We start from the raw sequence: 14,864 nt of genomic DNA on the forward strand, positions 1-14,864 counted from the left end.
TCCCTCTAAGTTTTCTCAGCAGCCCCTTATCCATCCATGGAAGTATCCTGGCCCTCCTACCACACTTCCTTCTAGTTGGGATGCAACACTCCTGAGCTTGTAGCAGGTGATCCTTGAATATCGACCAGCAGTCTTGGGCCCCCCTGCCCTCTAGGACTATATCCCATGGAACCTTACTAAGCAGGTTCCTGAAGAGGCCAAAGTCTGCTCTCTTGAAGTCCAGGGCAGTGAGCTTACTGCATGCTCTTCTCACTGTTCTGAGGATCTTGAACTCGACCATCTCATGATTGCTGCAGCCAAGGCTGCCCTGGAGCATCACGTTTCCAACCAGCCCCCCCTGTTGGTGAGCATGAGGTCAAGCATGGCCCCTCTCCTTGTCAGCTCCTCTATTTCTCGAAAGAGGAAGTTGTCTTCCACACAACCGAGGAACCTCCTGGATTGCTTGTGCCAATTGCTTGTGTCTCACACATATGTGTGCCATCCCATGGCACTAGTTTGAGTTGGACTTTGTGGCTTAGAGGACAGAATTTTCTCTTCTCCAATTGATCTTGGCAAGTATATTTGGACAGGAAGCATGGAAGTCTTTTTAAACAATCATCTGACTTGTGACTGTTTAGAACCTCCTCTCGACACTTTTTATTCATCTGACATCTCATATGACTATCTGGCCAGGGAAATTTTATGCTGTTTTCTCATGAAGATGATCAGCAAGGGGTTAGTGATTTCATTGGAAGTTGATGAAGTATTGGAGGACAAAATAGATGAGTTGCTATATTTTTTAAATAATAAATTTATTTAGTCATTTAGTCATTCAAAGTTAAAAAAATTAAATCCTCAATATGCCAGCCTTCTAGCTGTTTTCTTCATTATTCAAAATGAAATTAGTTGCTCCACATATGATGGAAATTCTTTGGAAAATTCTCTATTTTAATCTCTGCTCAGAATATGTGCTGATCCAGTAAGATTTATCAACAGTTAAGAAACATTGATAAAAGTTCCCAGTGGCCCACACTGATTATCAGGACTTCACTTAACACCAGATTTTACTAGTAATATCACTAAACTTCCAGATCTTCAGAGGATTAATACTTCAGAAACAATACCCCCTCAGCCTACAGGTTGCAAATAAATCATTCAAATTCATGAACTGCTTTTAAGAAATTTAAGCAGTTTTAGACTGTAAAACTGAAAGTAATAAAAAACATTTGAAATGCCAAAAGGGCAGCCCTCCAATGAAAAGTTTTGCTGGAGGGAGCCAGATAAAGACTCCAGAGGAATCTGTCTCTACATTATTAGTGTCATCAAGTTACCACTCTGTGGACCAGAGTGACCAAAACACCACAAAAACAATGAGGGGGAGCAGGAAACTATTGTAGTTGGTGAAAAGATGTATGATACTCCTCTTTCTCCTTCCCGCCCACTTATTTTTCATCCCACTTCCTCATAAAGCCTCTTTTGCAAAACATTGTAAGTCTTCTTCCACTGTAGAGAGCTCAGAGTGTTTTTATGGCATCAGAGCCCAGCTCTCTTTGGCCCAAATTCTTCCGTATTCAGATTCTTCTTTTCCCATGAGTTTTTTTTCTCCTCAGATATTGACTTGTTATAGCTATTAAAACTCTCCTCACCAGAGTATTTCTTCCTGATTTATCATTCACAGAAAATACAGTTAAGATTATATTAAAAGCATGAATTAAATGTTACATTACTAGGCAGTTAGCATCAATGTAGATATTCTCACATGCTGTTACTATTTTTCATTCCAGCACCTTTGTTATTTTCAGTATCTCTCCATCATACCACAGTCTGCCAGTGTAGACATGCCCTAAGGTTGATTAGAAACGGCTGCCTCTGCACTTAATTTTCACAGATGTTCCATTCTTTAACTGCCTCTCTGCTGCTGCTGCAGCTGAGATATCTGGTTGTAGCTTGAAGACAAACCTAAGTCAGTTTTAAAAATGCTTGAGTATCAATAGCAGTACAGAGAACAACATCAAGTGAGTGTCTCATCAAGTGTGATTATTTGATACAACTTGAAGTCAACAGTTCAGACATGTCTTTATGAGCCACAAACACTACCCTGACTTGGGTGATCATCAGAGTAGACATGTTCTCAGAGACAGTGACATTCATTTGGTCTGGTTTTGTTTTTAATTCAGGTGATAGCATACTCTCTCGCAGAAACTGGCAGACTTTCAATGTCTTCCCATTCCTCATTGCATTGTCTGTGAAAGAATAAGCTGTCAGATCATTATTCTCCTGCTTTTTTGGATTATCTCCTTTTTGCAAGGGAAGATTGTCAAATTAAAAGTTAAAGAAAATACTAGGGGCCTGTTGGCTTTTAATTTGTTTTTTCCTGAGCTCTTGCAGTGATGTAAGAGTGCCAGGAGATATGGCTCAATGGCACTCTGTAAATCTGCCTGAGTGGCTGAGGGGTTTGCATTAGAGTGGCAGCATATATTTTGTTTCTTTTTCTTAAGATTCTGTATCTATCTGTTACAATTAAAATCCAATTTACTCGAACTGTAGGGTTGTAGTAAAATCCATTACAGTAAAAATCAAGGCAATCAGCTGCTAAGAATAGGTCTTTAAAAGGAAGATATTTATTTACAAAGGTATGCTTTGTGATAACATTGTACTAGACAGCAAATAAAAAAATGTGATGGACAAGCTTGTTCAAAATGTATTGCAAATTATTGATATCTTCCAAGTACCAGCTAAGCAAATATGAAGAGAAAGACATTAATCATATAAACTACAGCAAGTATATACTTTCACTGACAGTAAAGATTTTTTTTTAACATTTTCTATTAAAAGTGAACATTGTAGTGGTGTGGGGAGAGATCCGTGCTGATTTATATCCTTAATAAGCTATTGGCTTTTCCTGACAAAGAAAGGAGTAGTTGCAAATATCAGGTATTTTATTGATCAGTGTTGATTAACAGATTTAGAGCACTTCATTTAACTTGGTGAAGGTATTTTTTTTTTTTCTGCATAGTGATTTTCCTATGTGTTATTTAAAACTATTTAACAAATCAATTCTGTAAACATATTGGAGCTACATTGTTGACACCGGCTAGTTAAGTCACACAGATAATGATTTAAATTAGGTGGTTGAATCATAGAATCAACTAGGTTGGAAAAGACCTAGTTAAGATCATCAAGTCCAACCATTACCCCAGCACTGCCAAGAACATCATTAAACCATGTCACTCAGAGCCTCATCTACATGCTTTTTGAACAATTCCAGGGACAGTGATTCCACCACTTCCCTGGGAAGCCTGTTCTGATGCCTGACTACCCTTCTTGTGAATAAATTTTTCCTAATATCCAATCTAAACCTCTCCTTGCACAGCTTGAGGCTGTTACCTCTTCTCCTATTGTTTGTTACCTGGGAGAAGAGACCAACCCCTTCCTCACTACAACCTCCTTTCAGGTAGTTGTAGAGAGCAATAAGGTCACTCCTTGAGCCTTCTCTTTTCCAGATTAAACAAGCCCAGTTCCTTCAGCTGTTCCTCATAAGACTTGTGCTCCAGACCCTTCACCAGCTTTGTTGCCCTTCTCTGGACTTGCTCCAGCACCTCAATATCTCTCTTGTAGTGAGGGGCCCAGAACTGAACACAGGAGTCAAGGTGCAGCATCACCAGTGCTGAGACCAGGGGGACTGCCTTGGTCCTGCTGGCTACGCTATTTCTGATACAGGCCAGGATATTGCTGGCCTTCTTGGCTGCCTGGGCACAAACTGGCTCATGTTCAGCTCTGTCAATCAGCACCCACCTCTAAGTCCTTTTCCTCCGAGCAGCTTTCCAGCCACTCTTCCCCAGGCCTGTAACATTGCATGGGGTTGCTGTGACCCATGTGCAGGACCTAGTACTTTGCCTTGTGCAACCTTTTACCACTGGCCACAGCCAGTTGATCCAGCCTGTCCAGATCACTCTGATGCACAATAATTATTTTTTCAATGTTCTTTAACGGAGAAAAAACTGAAACGTGTTCTCAAATGTATGCATGTACTCAAGTCTCTGCATCATTCTCTATTATAACAGATTTAACACATCTGTCCACACGAAGATGTAAACATATCATGTGGGACCTTTAAATTTACAAACAGCTTCTGGTTTTAACCAAAAGCAACAACAACAACAAAAGTAGGTGTTTTTTATCTGAAAGCAACAAAAGAATTTTCTTTAGTAAATAACTCTTAATGGCAAGCCTAAAAATATCATGCTGTAACTACTTGCCATAACCAAACTTCAATTATGTGGATTGTGAACACTGGCTAGGAACTGAGTGCAATCAAACAGATCTAAAGCTCATTTACCAGTATAGCACCTTGGCTGCTATATCTGTTATAACTGTTATCACCAGGTATCCTATGGAAGACCATCAGAAGAACCAGATTCCCGACCTCATTAGGCAGTCTTAATGTATTTGTGCTGCAAGTGGAGGAAGAGCACTCATTTAGCCTTTGAGTTCAAAGGAAAATGTCATTGCCCCAATCTTAGAAATTCCTCCTTATACGTTGATTATATTAACATAAGAGAAACAGATACAGTCGATATTAGAGTTTCCTGGGCTTCTAGAGTAATCAGCTCAACCAGATTGATGTATCCAAGTGCAGTTGGTTTGTACAGATGTCTGGTAACTACCATTGCAGCTCTTTGATTTGGGAAAGCCTTAGCCTCTTAAGGAAATAATTTCATGAGAAGTGACTCCTTGAATGCTTTATTTTCCACAAGAATGTATCTAGAAGAGAAAACAATGAGTCTTAGTGCTAGTCTGAAACATTAGGCAGTGAGATACCATTGAAAATCTGGTCAGGAGTCAGGAAAGCAGAGGCAGGTTGTGAGGCTGCTTTATCTTCATAACATAAGCAGAGGAAATAATCTCTAAAGTATTGTTTTCCGTGACACAGATTAGGTTTTTACTTTTCTTTTTTTTTTTTTTACTACATTAATACTTACATCAGCAACAATATGAATCAGTTCTTTGTCCTAAAGATGTGAGGTAACCCTTAAAACCATTTAGATAAAACCTTAAGCCAAATATTTGAATATCTTATTTTCTAATCAGTTGGTTATTAATTGTAATCATCCTGCCCAAGACAAATACTATTCTCATTTAGCTAGTATCTGATTGGTTTTTAGTCAAACTTGCTCAGTGCTCAAATTGTCATTTGAGACAAAATAAGGCTTACCACTTCAGAGAATTTAAACCCAAAATAAAATAAATGTTATGTATGTAATAGATCAGTTTATTTTAGAGTTTTCTTTCTTATTGGGGGTGTGTATGTTTGTGTGTTTGATTGTCTGTTTTTGTTTGCCACATATAAACTATCTCTTGGTATGAAGAGTCATCATTCTGCGTAAAAATGTTGTTAGGGTTATTCTGACAATATTAAAGAAAGTTTCAGGTGACCAGGAAAAGTCACTAAAATACATTGCAACTTACTATGAGTTGTTTCTGTGCTATGGATAGAAAATAGCACAGAAATTACTTTACTAATTTGAGCAGAAATACAGTTTTGGTTGGTTAGTTAACCTGAGGCCTTTCACACTGCTAAACGGCTATAATTCCATGCAAATGTAAGAGACGTATTAAGAATAATCATCTAAACCAAAACAGGAGAGAAAGCTAATGTAACCAAAAAATTAGCAGGGATTTTGGCTCATATATATACTGTCTCCCCTAGAGCAGCAACCAGAATCTGTGAATAGGTTTCATGTATTTCTTCCTGTCAGAGTACTTGTTAACACAAACATCTAAGCCTTGCAGTTTTGATTCAAGATTCTCATGACAGTCTTGAGGCCAGGAAATCACATAATTAATTTCAATCTTGTAAAAAGAACTGAAAAAAGAAGAAATGGTAAACATCAAATACACTTTCATGATAATTCTAATGCTATTCTGATTACTGTCATATGGTCTTTTTCAGGTGTCATACAGTTACAGAAAAAGAAGATTAATTGTTGATGGGATCTATGATAAAATTCTTTTCACGACATCAACATTAACCAACAATTTAAATGCATTACATCAAGTAAAAGTTAAAAGGTATTGGTGAGATTATGTGTTATCTGGGATACAATGGCGTCATGGTTTATCTCCAGCTGGCAACTAAGAACCGCACAGCCGCTTGCTCATTCCCCTGTCCCCAGTGAGATGGGGGAGAGAATCAGAAGGGTAAAAGTGAGAAAACTTGTGAGTTGAGATAAAGGCAGTTTAACAGGTAAAGCAAAAGCCATACACTAAAGCAAACCAAGCACATTCACCATTTCCCATCAGCAGGCAGGTGTTCAGCCATCAGGGCTCATTCATGCATGACGGTTACTTGGGAAGGTGAACGTCATCATGCTGAACATTCCCCCTTCCCTTCTTCTTCTCCCAGCTTTATATGGTATGCATGATACCATAGGATCTGGGACATCCCTTTGGTCAGCTGGGTCAGCTGTCCTGGCTGTGTCCCCTCCCAACTTCTTGTGCATCCCCAGCCTACTCACTGGTGGGGGGGGGGGTGAGGAGCAGAAAAGGCCTTGTATCTGCTTTGTATAAAAAAAAGGAAGCTGTATACAGTGAAATACTGTAACAGATTTATATACATGAACATATAAAGGTCTATTATAATTGGACCATAATCATAGATCAGGCAATTGAGTACAAGTGAAAAAGTGTTGGTAAGGAAGAATCATACTGAAGTTGTGTTTCATACATCTAGCTGTCATTCTTCCTTACACTCCTTTAATTGGTGCCAAATAAGATTTCATTTCATACCTTTAAAATCACCTATATATCCTGATAGCTGATCTTTATAATTACCTCAAAACCTACTAGTCACATACACAATCGAGACACATGCAAATACAAAAAAGTTTTGTTAAGTAAGTTGCTGCAGGTAGTAGAACGATCATAACCTACAATGTAACACTATGCTACGAATGTTGAGGCAGAAGGCCAGGGCAGAAAGAGAGATATAAAGAACTGTAATTCATAAGTCCTTATCAGCAGACACACAATATGTGCTATACAGCAATGTACCTGATTACTTGATGAAAATAATGGGCCTCAACTGAAATGTAAAGTTCTTAGTGTTGTGAGAAAGCTGTAACGTTCGAAGGATCTCATGCAAGAAATGAATCTGTGGCAGCAGAAAATTATAGCTGTCTCAGATCCTGTTTCACAGTAGAAAAACGTGTGAAAATTTATGACATTTAGCACTGAAGTATGAGAGTTCTGAAAACAATTTTACTGGAAAATGGGTACGCATAAAGTTCCTCAGCATTTTTGTAAAATCTTGTAACATTGACTGATAATTCCAAGTTAACTTCTACCAAAATAGAAAAAATAAAAAAAAAAGGACCCTCAGGATAACAATAAGTGAAACTTAGAAGGAGCATATCTGGATCTCCTGAAAAGTAAGGGTTTTTCTCAGTCCTCTCTCCTACAAACACAAAACCTGGCCTCGGAGTTTTCTGAGTTCATGTTCCAGGGATCAAAGGATTCCGGGTGGAGAAGAATGTAAGCCACGCACACACAAAACTGCTAAAAAGTTTATTACAAGATCTAAAATAGTTATAAAAATCCAGAGATATAACAGGCTAGAGAGAGAGAACTAAAAGCTACCAAATATAGGTTAGGCACAGATTCTTACCAACCCACACACTTGTCCAATGACCAAGACGCCAGCTCCAAGGTGCATCGTGAAGAGACAGGGTGGCAGGCACTACTTTAGCGGGCGTCCCTGCAGAGGTAACATCGACCTTGGTGGTAGTTGAATCTGCCTCCCCATCTCTCCCGAGCCCTGGGCTTTTATCTGTTAAAAAGTGCAGACTCCTCCTGACTCAGGGGGCCAGCCTGTGTCAGGAGGAGTGGCCTTGTTGGTTCTTTGCTGCGCACACTCATTTTAAATGATCAGGGTGGTCCACCACGGACCAATTCCACGTTGTTAGACCCATCCAACACAGTTCAGTACCCATTTATTTCATGTACCATCATTTCATTGAAATATACTGAGATGTATATTCTGTTAAAACATTTGTACTTGCAAACACATACACACTTTTCCTTGTTAGGAAACCAAGAGTGTAACACCATCACTATATTTACTACAGTCCAAATCTGGCTATGAAAATATGTAGTCTTGTTCAATATGCACAAAGAACTCCACGGCAATGAGTGGCCAAATGTCAGTAACTTCAGTGGATGCTACAAAGGGCAGACAGCATCCTTTGTTGTACCTTCACAGCATGCTCAGCAATACTAAAGACAGAAACTCCTCAGAACTACTCTGGCCCTTCTAAGGCTGTCTCGTACAAAGCTGTGATAGCAAAAAACTGTTTTATTAGGCTGTGTAGGTTAAGCTACATGTGCTTGCCTTTGCTTCATTTCAGGTGTTTGCACTGTAGATAAATGGGCTACAAGTAGAAAATAATAAAAAAACCTGATTGTAGACATTTACAAATCAATCTCATGTTGTTTCTGGCAGGATATATGGTATATGAAATCCTATATCTTTTAGAATATATTTGTGTTACCATGTGGACTGAGCATTACTTGAGAAGATGAGACTTTCTACTGAGTCTGTATGTATGCATGTCTGTAATAATGGATTTTAAATTAAAAAGGTTATCCTTTAGAAGCAGTATTATTCATAAGGTAATAACAGATATCTCATTTAGTTTTAACCTCTGTATGCTCTTTGTCTTTTTACTGTTTTGAGTTACAAATAATCTCCTTGGTAATGCCAATGGTGCTGTTTGTTTGCACAGACCGGTGGAGTTATGCTGCTGTAAATGAGACCAGAATTAGGTTTATGACAGACCAACAGAGCTGCAGAGCTGTCCAGATGAACGATGATATTGTTTGCACTACATATGCTTTTCCTACAGTCATTTAATGTGAAAGACAGTTTCAAACTGTGGCTTTTGCTGACAATGTTATCATCATTCTTTCCTTACCAAAATAGGGGATTTGATAGAATTCATTCTTGTAACTTCTGATGCTATGAACTTTTGAGGAAGTGTTTAGGTCAGTTATGTTTTTAAAGAAGGAACTTCAAAGAAATAAAAATAATTATCTGAATAAATTGCACAGCTAATCACATTAAAAAAAAAATCAAGATTTTATAAAGAAAAAATCTTGAGTTTTAACAACATCTAACAAGCACACAACAAAAATGCTTCCTATTGAGGATTTTTTGCAATGAGACCACTTAGGGGCTTAAAATTAAGCAAGTGCTAAGAGCTTTACTGGACCATAGCCAAAATGTTCAGAAACCATGAAGTTTTTCTTAACGCTCATATAGTTTTTAGATATTTCCTATTACGCCGTTTACCATCTTGCCCTGATGATCACTCAATATAACAAAAACCATTGTAGTTAATACAGGAGCATGAGATCTCCCACTGTTGACCATTTTCCATGATGGAAATGAATAATAAAGTCTTAGTTTGTGAACTTGATTCTCCTTTTCATTTTTCAGTTTTATGCCAAAGGAATTATACTGAATAGCTCTTTATTCCAAAGGATTTTGCAAAAGGCTTACTGAAAAATCAAAATAAATTACTCTGACCTTAGCTTATAGCTTCTGATCACTAATTTTAAATATGATTTTACTCCCTGTAGCCAATATATTTTCAACCATTTACATGGTTGGTAAACAATTCTTGATGTAATCTCTATAATGCTGACATGTTCTATGAGCCATGAAAATTATCTAAATACAAGAACTAAAGCTAGAAAAAAACCTACACCAAAACCCCAACTCCTGCCTCCCCAATGTCTGTAGTTACAGTGATAGCAGAGTAGGAACAGGATAAAGCAAAAGTCAACATGTTTGTTCATTAAAACAATCTGAATAAGTAGAAGTAACCATGGCATTTAGTAATTTAGTGCCAATATGTCTTATCTTCAACAGATAGTTACCTAGTACCAAGGCAATTATACAGGCACAGCCAAAAATTAAAAAACAGATACATTTTTTTTTAATTCCTTGGTAACCTTTAGCTTAGCACTTCAGAATAATATCCTCACTCAATCACAATTACACATAATAAAAAAGAGAATGACTATTCTGATACTTTTTGCAAAAAGAAAAAAAGATGTTTTTCAGAAGGAATATGCAATATGATATGGAATTGTCATTTCTACCCTGCACCTGAAAAGAATTTTGAAAGCTTTGAGATGTAAACTATGACAGGAATATCACTCAGAATGTAGCCATTCTTAATGGATCTGCATACTTGAACAAGAAATATCATGAGGATGGTCTACCTTGCATAGTACTTGTCATACAAAATTTGAGTTGCCTGCAGTTACTACTCAGTAACAAAATTCTACATTTTATTCCTGTGTTTGGAAGCAGAAGATCATCACTAGAAAAAAAAAAAGAAATACATGACTGGCACTTTGGTATAACCTATTCCGGATGCAGAACAACATTAATTGTCTGGTGTCTTGGTTGCCTTGCGTTCAGGGAAACAATGCTAAAAGAGGAATTGGAAGACATGTAGGAATATACATAGAAAAACTGCAGGTCTTGACAAAAAGATTGGTATTCATAGAATCATAGAATAGTTAGGGTTGGAAAGGACCTTAAGATCATCTAGTTCCAACCCCTCTGCCATGGACAGGGACACCTCGCACTAAACCATGTCTCCCAAGGCTCTGTCTAACCTGGCCTTGAACACCGCCAGGGATGGAGCATTCACAACTTCCTTGGGCAACCCATTCCAGTGCTTCACCACCCTCGCTGTAAAGAACTTCTTCCGTATATCCAGTCTAAACTTCCCCTGTTTAAGATTGAACCCATTACCCCTTGTCCTATCACTACAGCCCCTAATAAAGAGTCCCTCCCCAGCATCCTTATAGGCCCCCTTCAGATATTGGAAGGCTGCTATGAGGTCTCCATGCAGCCTTCTCTTCTCCAGGCTGAACAGCCCCAACTTTCTCAGCCTGTCTTCACATAGGAAGAGCTCCAGCCCCCTTATCATCCTCATGGCCCTCCTTTGGACTTGCTCCAACAGCTCCATGTCCTTTTTATGTTGAGGACACCAGAACTGTTCACAGTACTCCAAGTGAGGTCTCACAAGATCAGACTGAGGGGCAGGATCACCTCCTTTGACCTGTTGGTCACACTTGTGTGGGTGCAACTTTGAGATAGCTGCTGACAACTTGCCTGAAGAAGTGGTGGTAGTAAGGCCCAAATGCATAGAAAATTAATTGATTTTGATGTTTTAAATTAACTTAAAGGTATAAAAATTTGGCCAAACCTGTAGCCAAAGAAGAAATAATGGAAAAGAATATGGCTAGAGAGCAGAAAAATTGTTTACTGAGAATTGTCCAGCAAGAGAAAATAGCTGGGTATCAGTTCCAGTGCCTGATCTATACCCCTCTGAAGTCAGTGAGAATGCTTTAAATGGATTTAAGGTCTGGGAGAACAAATCAAAAGGACAAGCCTAAAAGCAGACATGCACTGTCAGTACAAGGCTCAAACGGTGGTGTGGCCCTTTGAGAAAGAACGGTGGACCTTCAAGTGGCTCCCAAAAGGAAAGGATGTAGAATATACAGGTGGATTTTCTCCAAGTTCTCCTGTACAGGTTCATGCAGGGGGACACAGGACACCTCAGAAACCAGTGCCTCTGCTATTTCATCAGAAGTGCTGGCTGGTTTGTGGACATCTCCTGGTACTACACGCCGATTGTGACAGCTGCTATCCAGGTTGTCATATGAGGGACGGGAATAGGAACTCCAGCACTCAGAGCAAAACCTGCTGAAGCTTGTAATCAAGCTTTTGGTATGGATTAGTAGAATCACATCCTGTGGAGAGTAGGCACAGATGGGGGCCTGTATTACACTTTCACAAATGAGTTACACAGACACCAACAGGATGTAGCTGACCTTATGCTCTTGAATTTCTCAAGAACCACTAAAATTATCATCCCTGTCAACAGTGAGTTCGTGCATCTGACTTGTGCCCTGAGAAAGAGAAGAATTCTTCAATCACTAATTCACCATCATAAAGCATATTCTCTAATCCCATAAGAAATCATAGCCCATGGGTTTAACTGTGTGCCTTACTTAGAAATTTGTGGGAATTGGATCTTTATAAATTATCATCAGAGCAAAGTAGCATGTTCTGAGGAAAAGAAAAAAAAAAAAAAAGAAAAGAAAAAGCCATCCTAAGCAAGTTAAACACACAAAAGCTTGACCAAATTTCAGTGCTGATAGCAGTGCTTGCTTTCTTACTCTAGAAATGTCAACAAGCCTTATTGCAAACAAAACTTCATTTCCTGAGTAGTATGACATAAAAACTTACAGAGAAATGGTTGGAAAGAAGAGCTGGCAGAAGAGTGGTGCTCTCTACCGCAGAAGAAAACCTTGCACAAACGAGTTTTGACTGAGAGAAGCTCTGTCTTGCTTGCTAATTTCCAGAGGAAGGGTTAATTGTACTGCAGTGTCTTTCCATTTTGCTTAGTCTTTAAGTGGAAGTAGGGAGGAGGATGGTTTAATACAATCCTTTACTGTGTATATTTTTAATTGTAATATATTTTAATGGAATATATTTTCATATATTCAATAGCAGTAAAGTAGAGAGTATTTCATCCCAGGAGTAAGGATGTGCTAAAAATCTAGTAATATTTCAATTTTAATGTGTTAATATGAATGAGAAGCCAATATCTTGTTTTCAGCTGGTCTGATATATATGTGAGAAAACTTGTTTAGCTGATTTATACAGAAATGTGTAAACATGCATAAAATAACCCAAACATTGATGCAAACAGGCTTGTAATTTTCCTGGGCAGTTCTGACTAGTGACATGGTTCAGCTTAATATTGACCTCCTGTATGAAAGAGTTGGCTTCCTGGAAGTAGGAGATCACCACATATTTATACTGCAGCAAGGTAGAAGGGCAGGGGTGAGTAGGGAAGAATAACTTTTCAAATGGTTTTGTCTGTTTGTGGCATCTGAAATACCCAGTGTATCCCATCTAGTGTCCATCTGCTGGTGCGGAGCTCAAGTCCTGAGTAGGCACTGTGCTGGACCCACCAGCTCCAATGGCACTAGATGTCCCTGTTTAAGTAACTGCATTGCCCTCTTTGCATTTCAAACACAGCTAGAGATACAGATCTCACGGCATGGAAAGGTCACAGCTGGGTGGCTCAGAGATTATTTTCCTTCTGGGGATGGTGGAAAGCAGTGGCCCTGGGCTGTAAAGACTGAAGGTTTTCAGTTCAGTGGGAATAAGGTAACTTTCAGAAAAGTATGCCCAGAATTTCCAAGTTAATACTCTCTGGACAGGGATAAGTATCACCATTGTTTCCCCATTTTTCCTTTTACATCTAAACCAAAACTTTCATATAGGTGAAGTGCAGTTGTAAGAGTACATATTCTTTTTCTTCATTTTTTCCTCTCCAAATTCAAAGAAATTATCCTTTTAAGGTAATAATGACAGGACATTTCTTCATGAAATATTAGTTTGAAAATGAGGTGTATTTCCTCTTTTTGATGGTTCTGGGGGATAGTTTGTTGAGAGGAACTGTATCTGTTTAACCAGATGGAGTGTTGCCTAACTAGTCACAGGAAAGAATTGCATGACCTTTGTGTCCAGTGCACAGGAATATATAAATGTCTCAGCTTCCCAAAACTCCTCTAGAAATCATGAGACATTTTAAACTTTTAACTGGTACAGGCATTTCTTTCTGAAGACGCACGTTTTTAGTTCAGATTTATTAACAAAATTAGAACAGCTTAATCATGTTGAAAGTAAAAATATTGCCTGTGGGAGTCAAATGTTTTCTGTTCTGAGCCAAACGTGACCTCTGTGTGTGTGTTCCAGATACCATAGGCTCACAGCTTTCGGGTGGGAATTCTTTGCAACGTGCAGCTTTTATTAAGGTTAGAAGTTATTGGATCAAATGTTGATGTAAATTCTCATTCTAAAAAAATAATTAAGAATGCCTATTTTTAAAAAAAACCCCACAGCATTTATTTTACTGGAAACATTTGTTCCTTATTTTGGATGTTTCTGGTTTCACCTTTTTCTGCCTCGTGAAGTTTATTTTCTTAGTACTGATCATAGCAGCTTCCATTTTGAGTTTTGCCACTGGATTATATTGAGAAAAACCTGTATGCCTTTGCTTTAACCAAAACCACAGAATAGGAGACAGCTTGCTGAAGTCCATCAAATCATTTGTGCAGTTGTAGGACACTAAGTATTAATCTGCTAATCTCACCTGTGCTGAAAGCCCTCTAGGTTTCTACCAGCGTATTTTGGAAAGAAAATTCTCTCTGAGCCATGGATTTGTTTCTCAGTTTGATTCCGAGCAGAAAGCACAATCATTATGGATCTCACTTAATTACATCAAAATACTTGCTGTCTTAATACTTACATTTAGAAATCTTTGAGAATAATGGTGCTGAAATGAGGACAATATAAGAAATCTTTCCAAAAGACATTTCACAAGGACACTTTGCTGCATTATTTAATTTTTACACACTTTCTTCCAGTGTTTTCTCAACTTTACTTGTGATGATAACAGGAGTGGTGATGTAATCTATGTAAGACTCATGCAGTTGCCAGGATGGAGATATTATAGTCTTGTTCAGTCCTTATGAAAACTGAATGGCTCTTGATCTAACTCTCATGGAGTCAGTGGAATTCTTCTAAATGTCAAGGGTAAGATATCTGTATTCACCTAGCCCCAGGAGGACTCCTTATCGGAAGCTGACAAGATGCAGTGATTTCAGAAAACTAGAAGGCTGTAGCAGAGGCTTCCCTGGAAACTTTCTACCCCAGAGAAACACCAGTCTCTTCCACACTCTCAAGGTCTCTGCTGGCAGCTAATTGGTGGAATAACTTTTTTTTTTTT

The sequence above is a fragment of the Strigops habroptila genome, chromosome 7 (assembly GCF_004027225.2).
Source record: "Strigops habroptila isolate Jane chromosome 7, bStrHab1.2.pri, whole genome shotgun sequence".
In the NCBI taxonomy this organism is placed as follows: Eukaryota; Metazoa; Chordata; class Aves; order Psittaciformes; family Psittacidae; genus Strigops; species Strigops habroptila.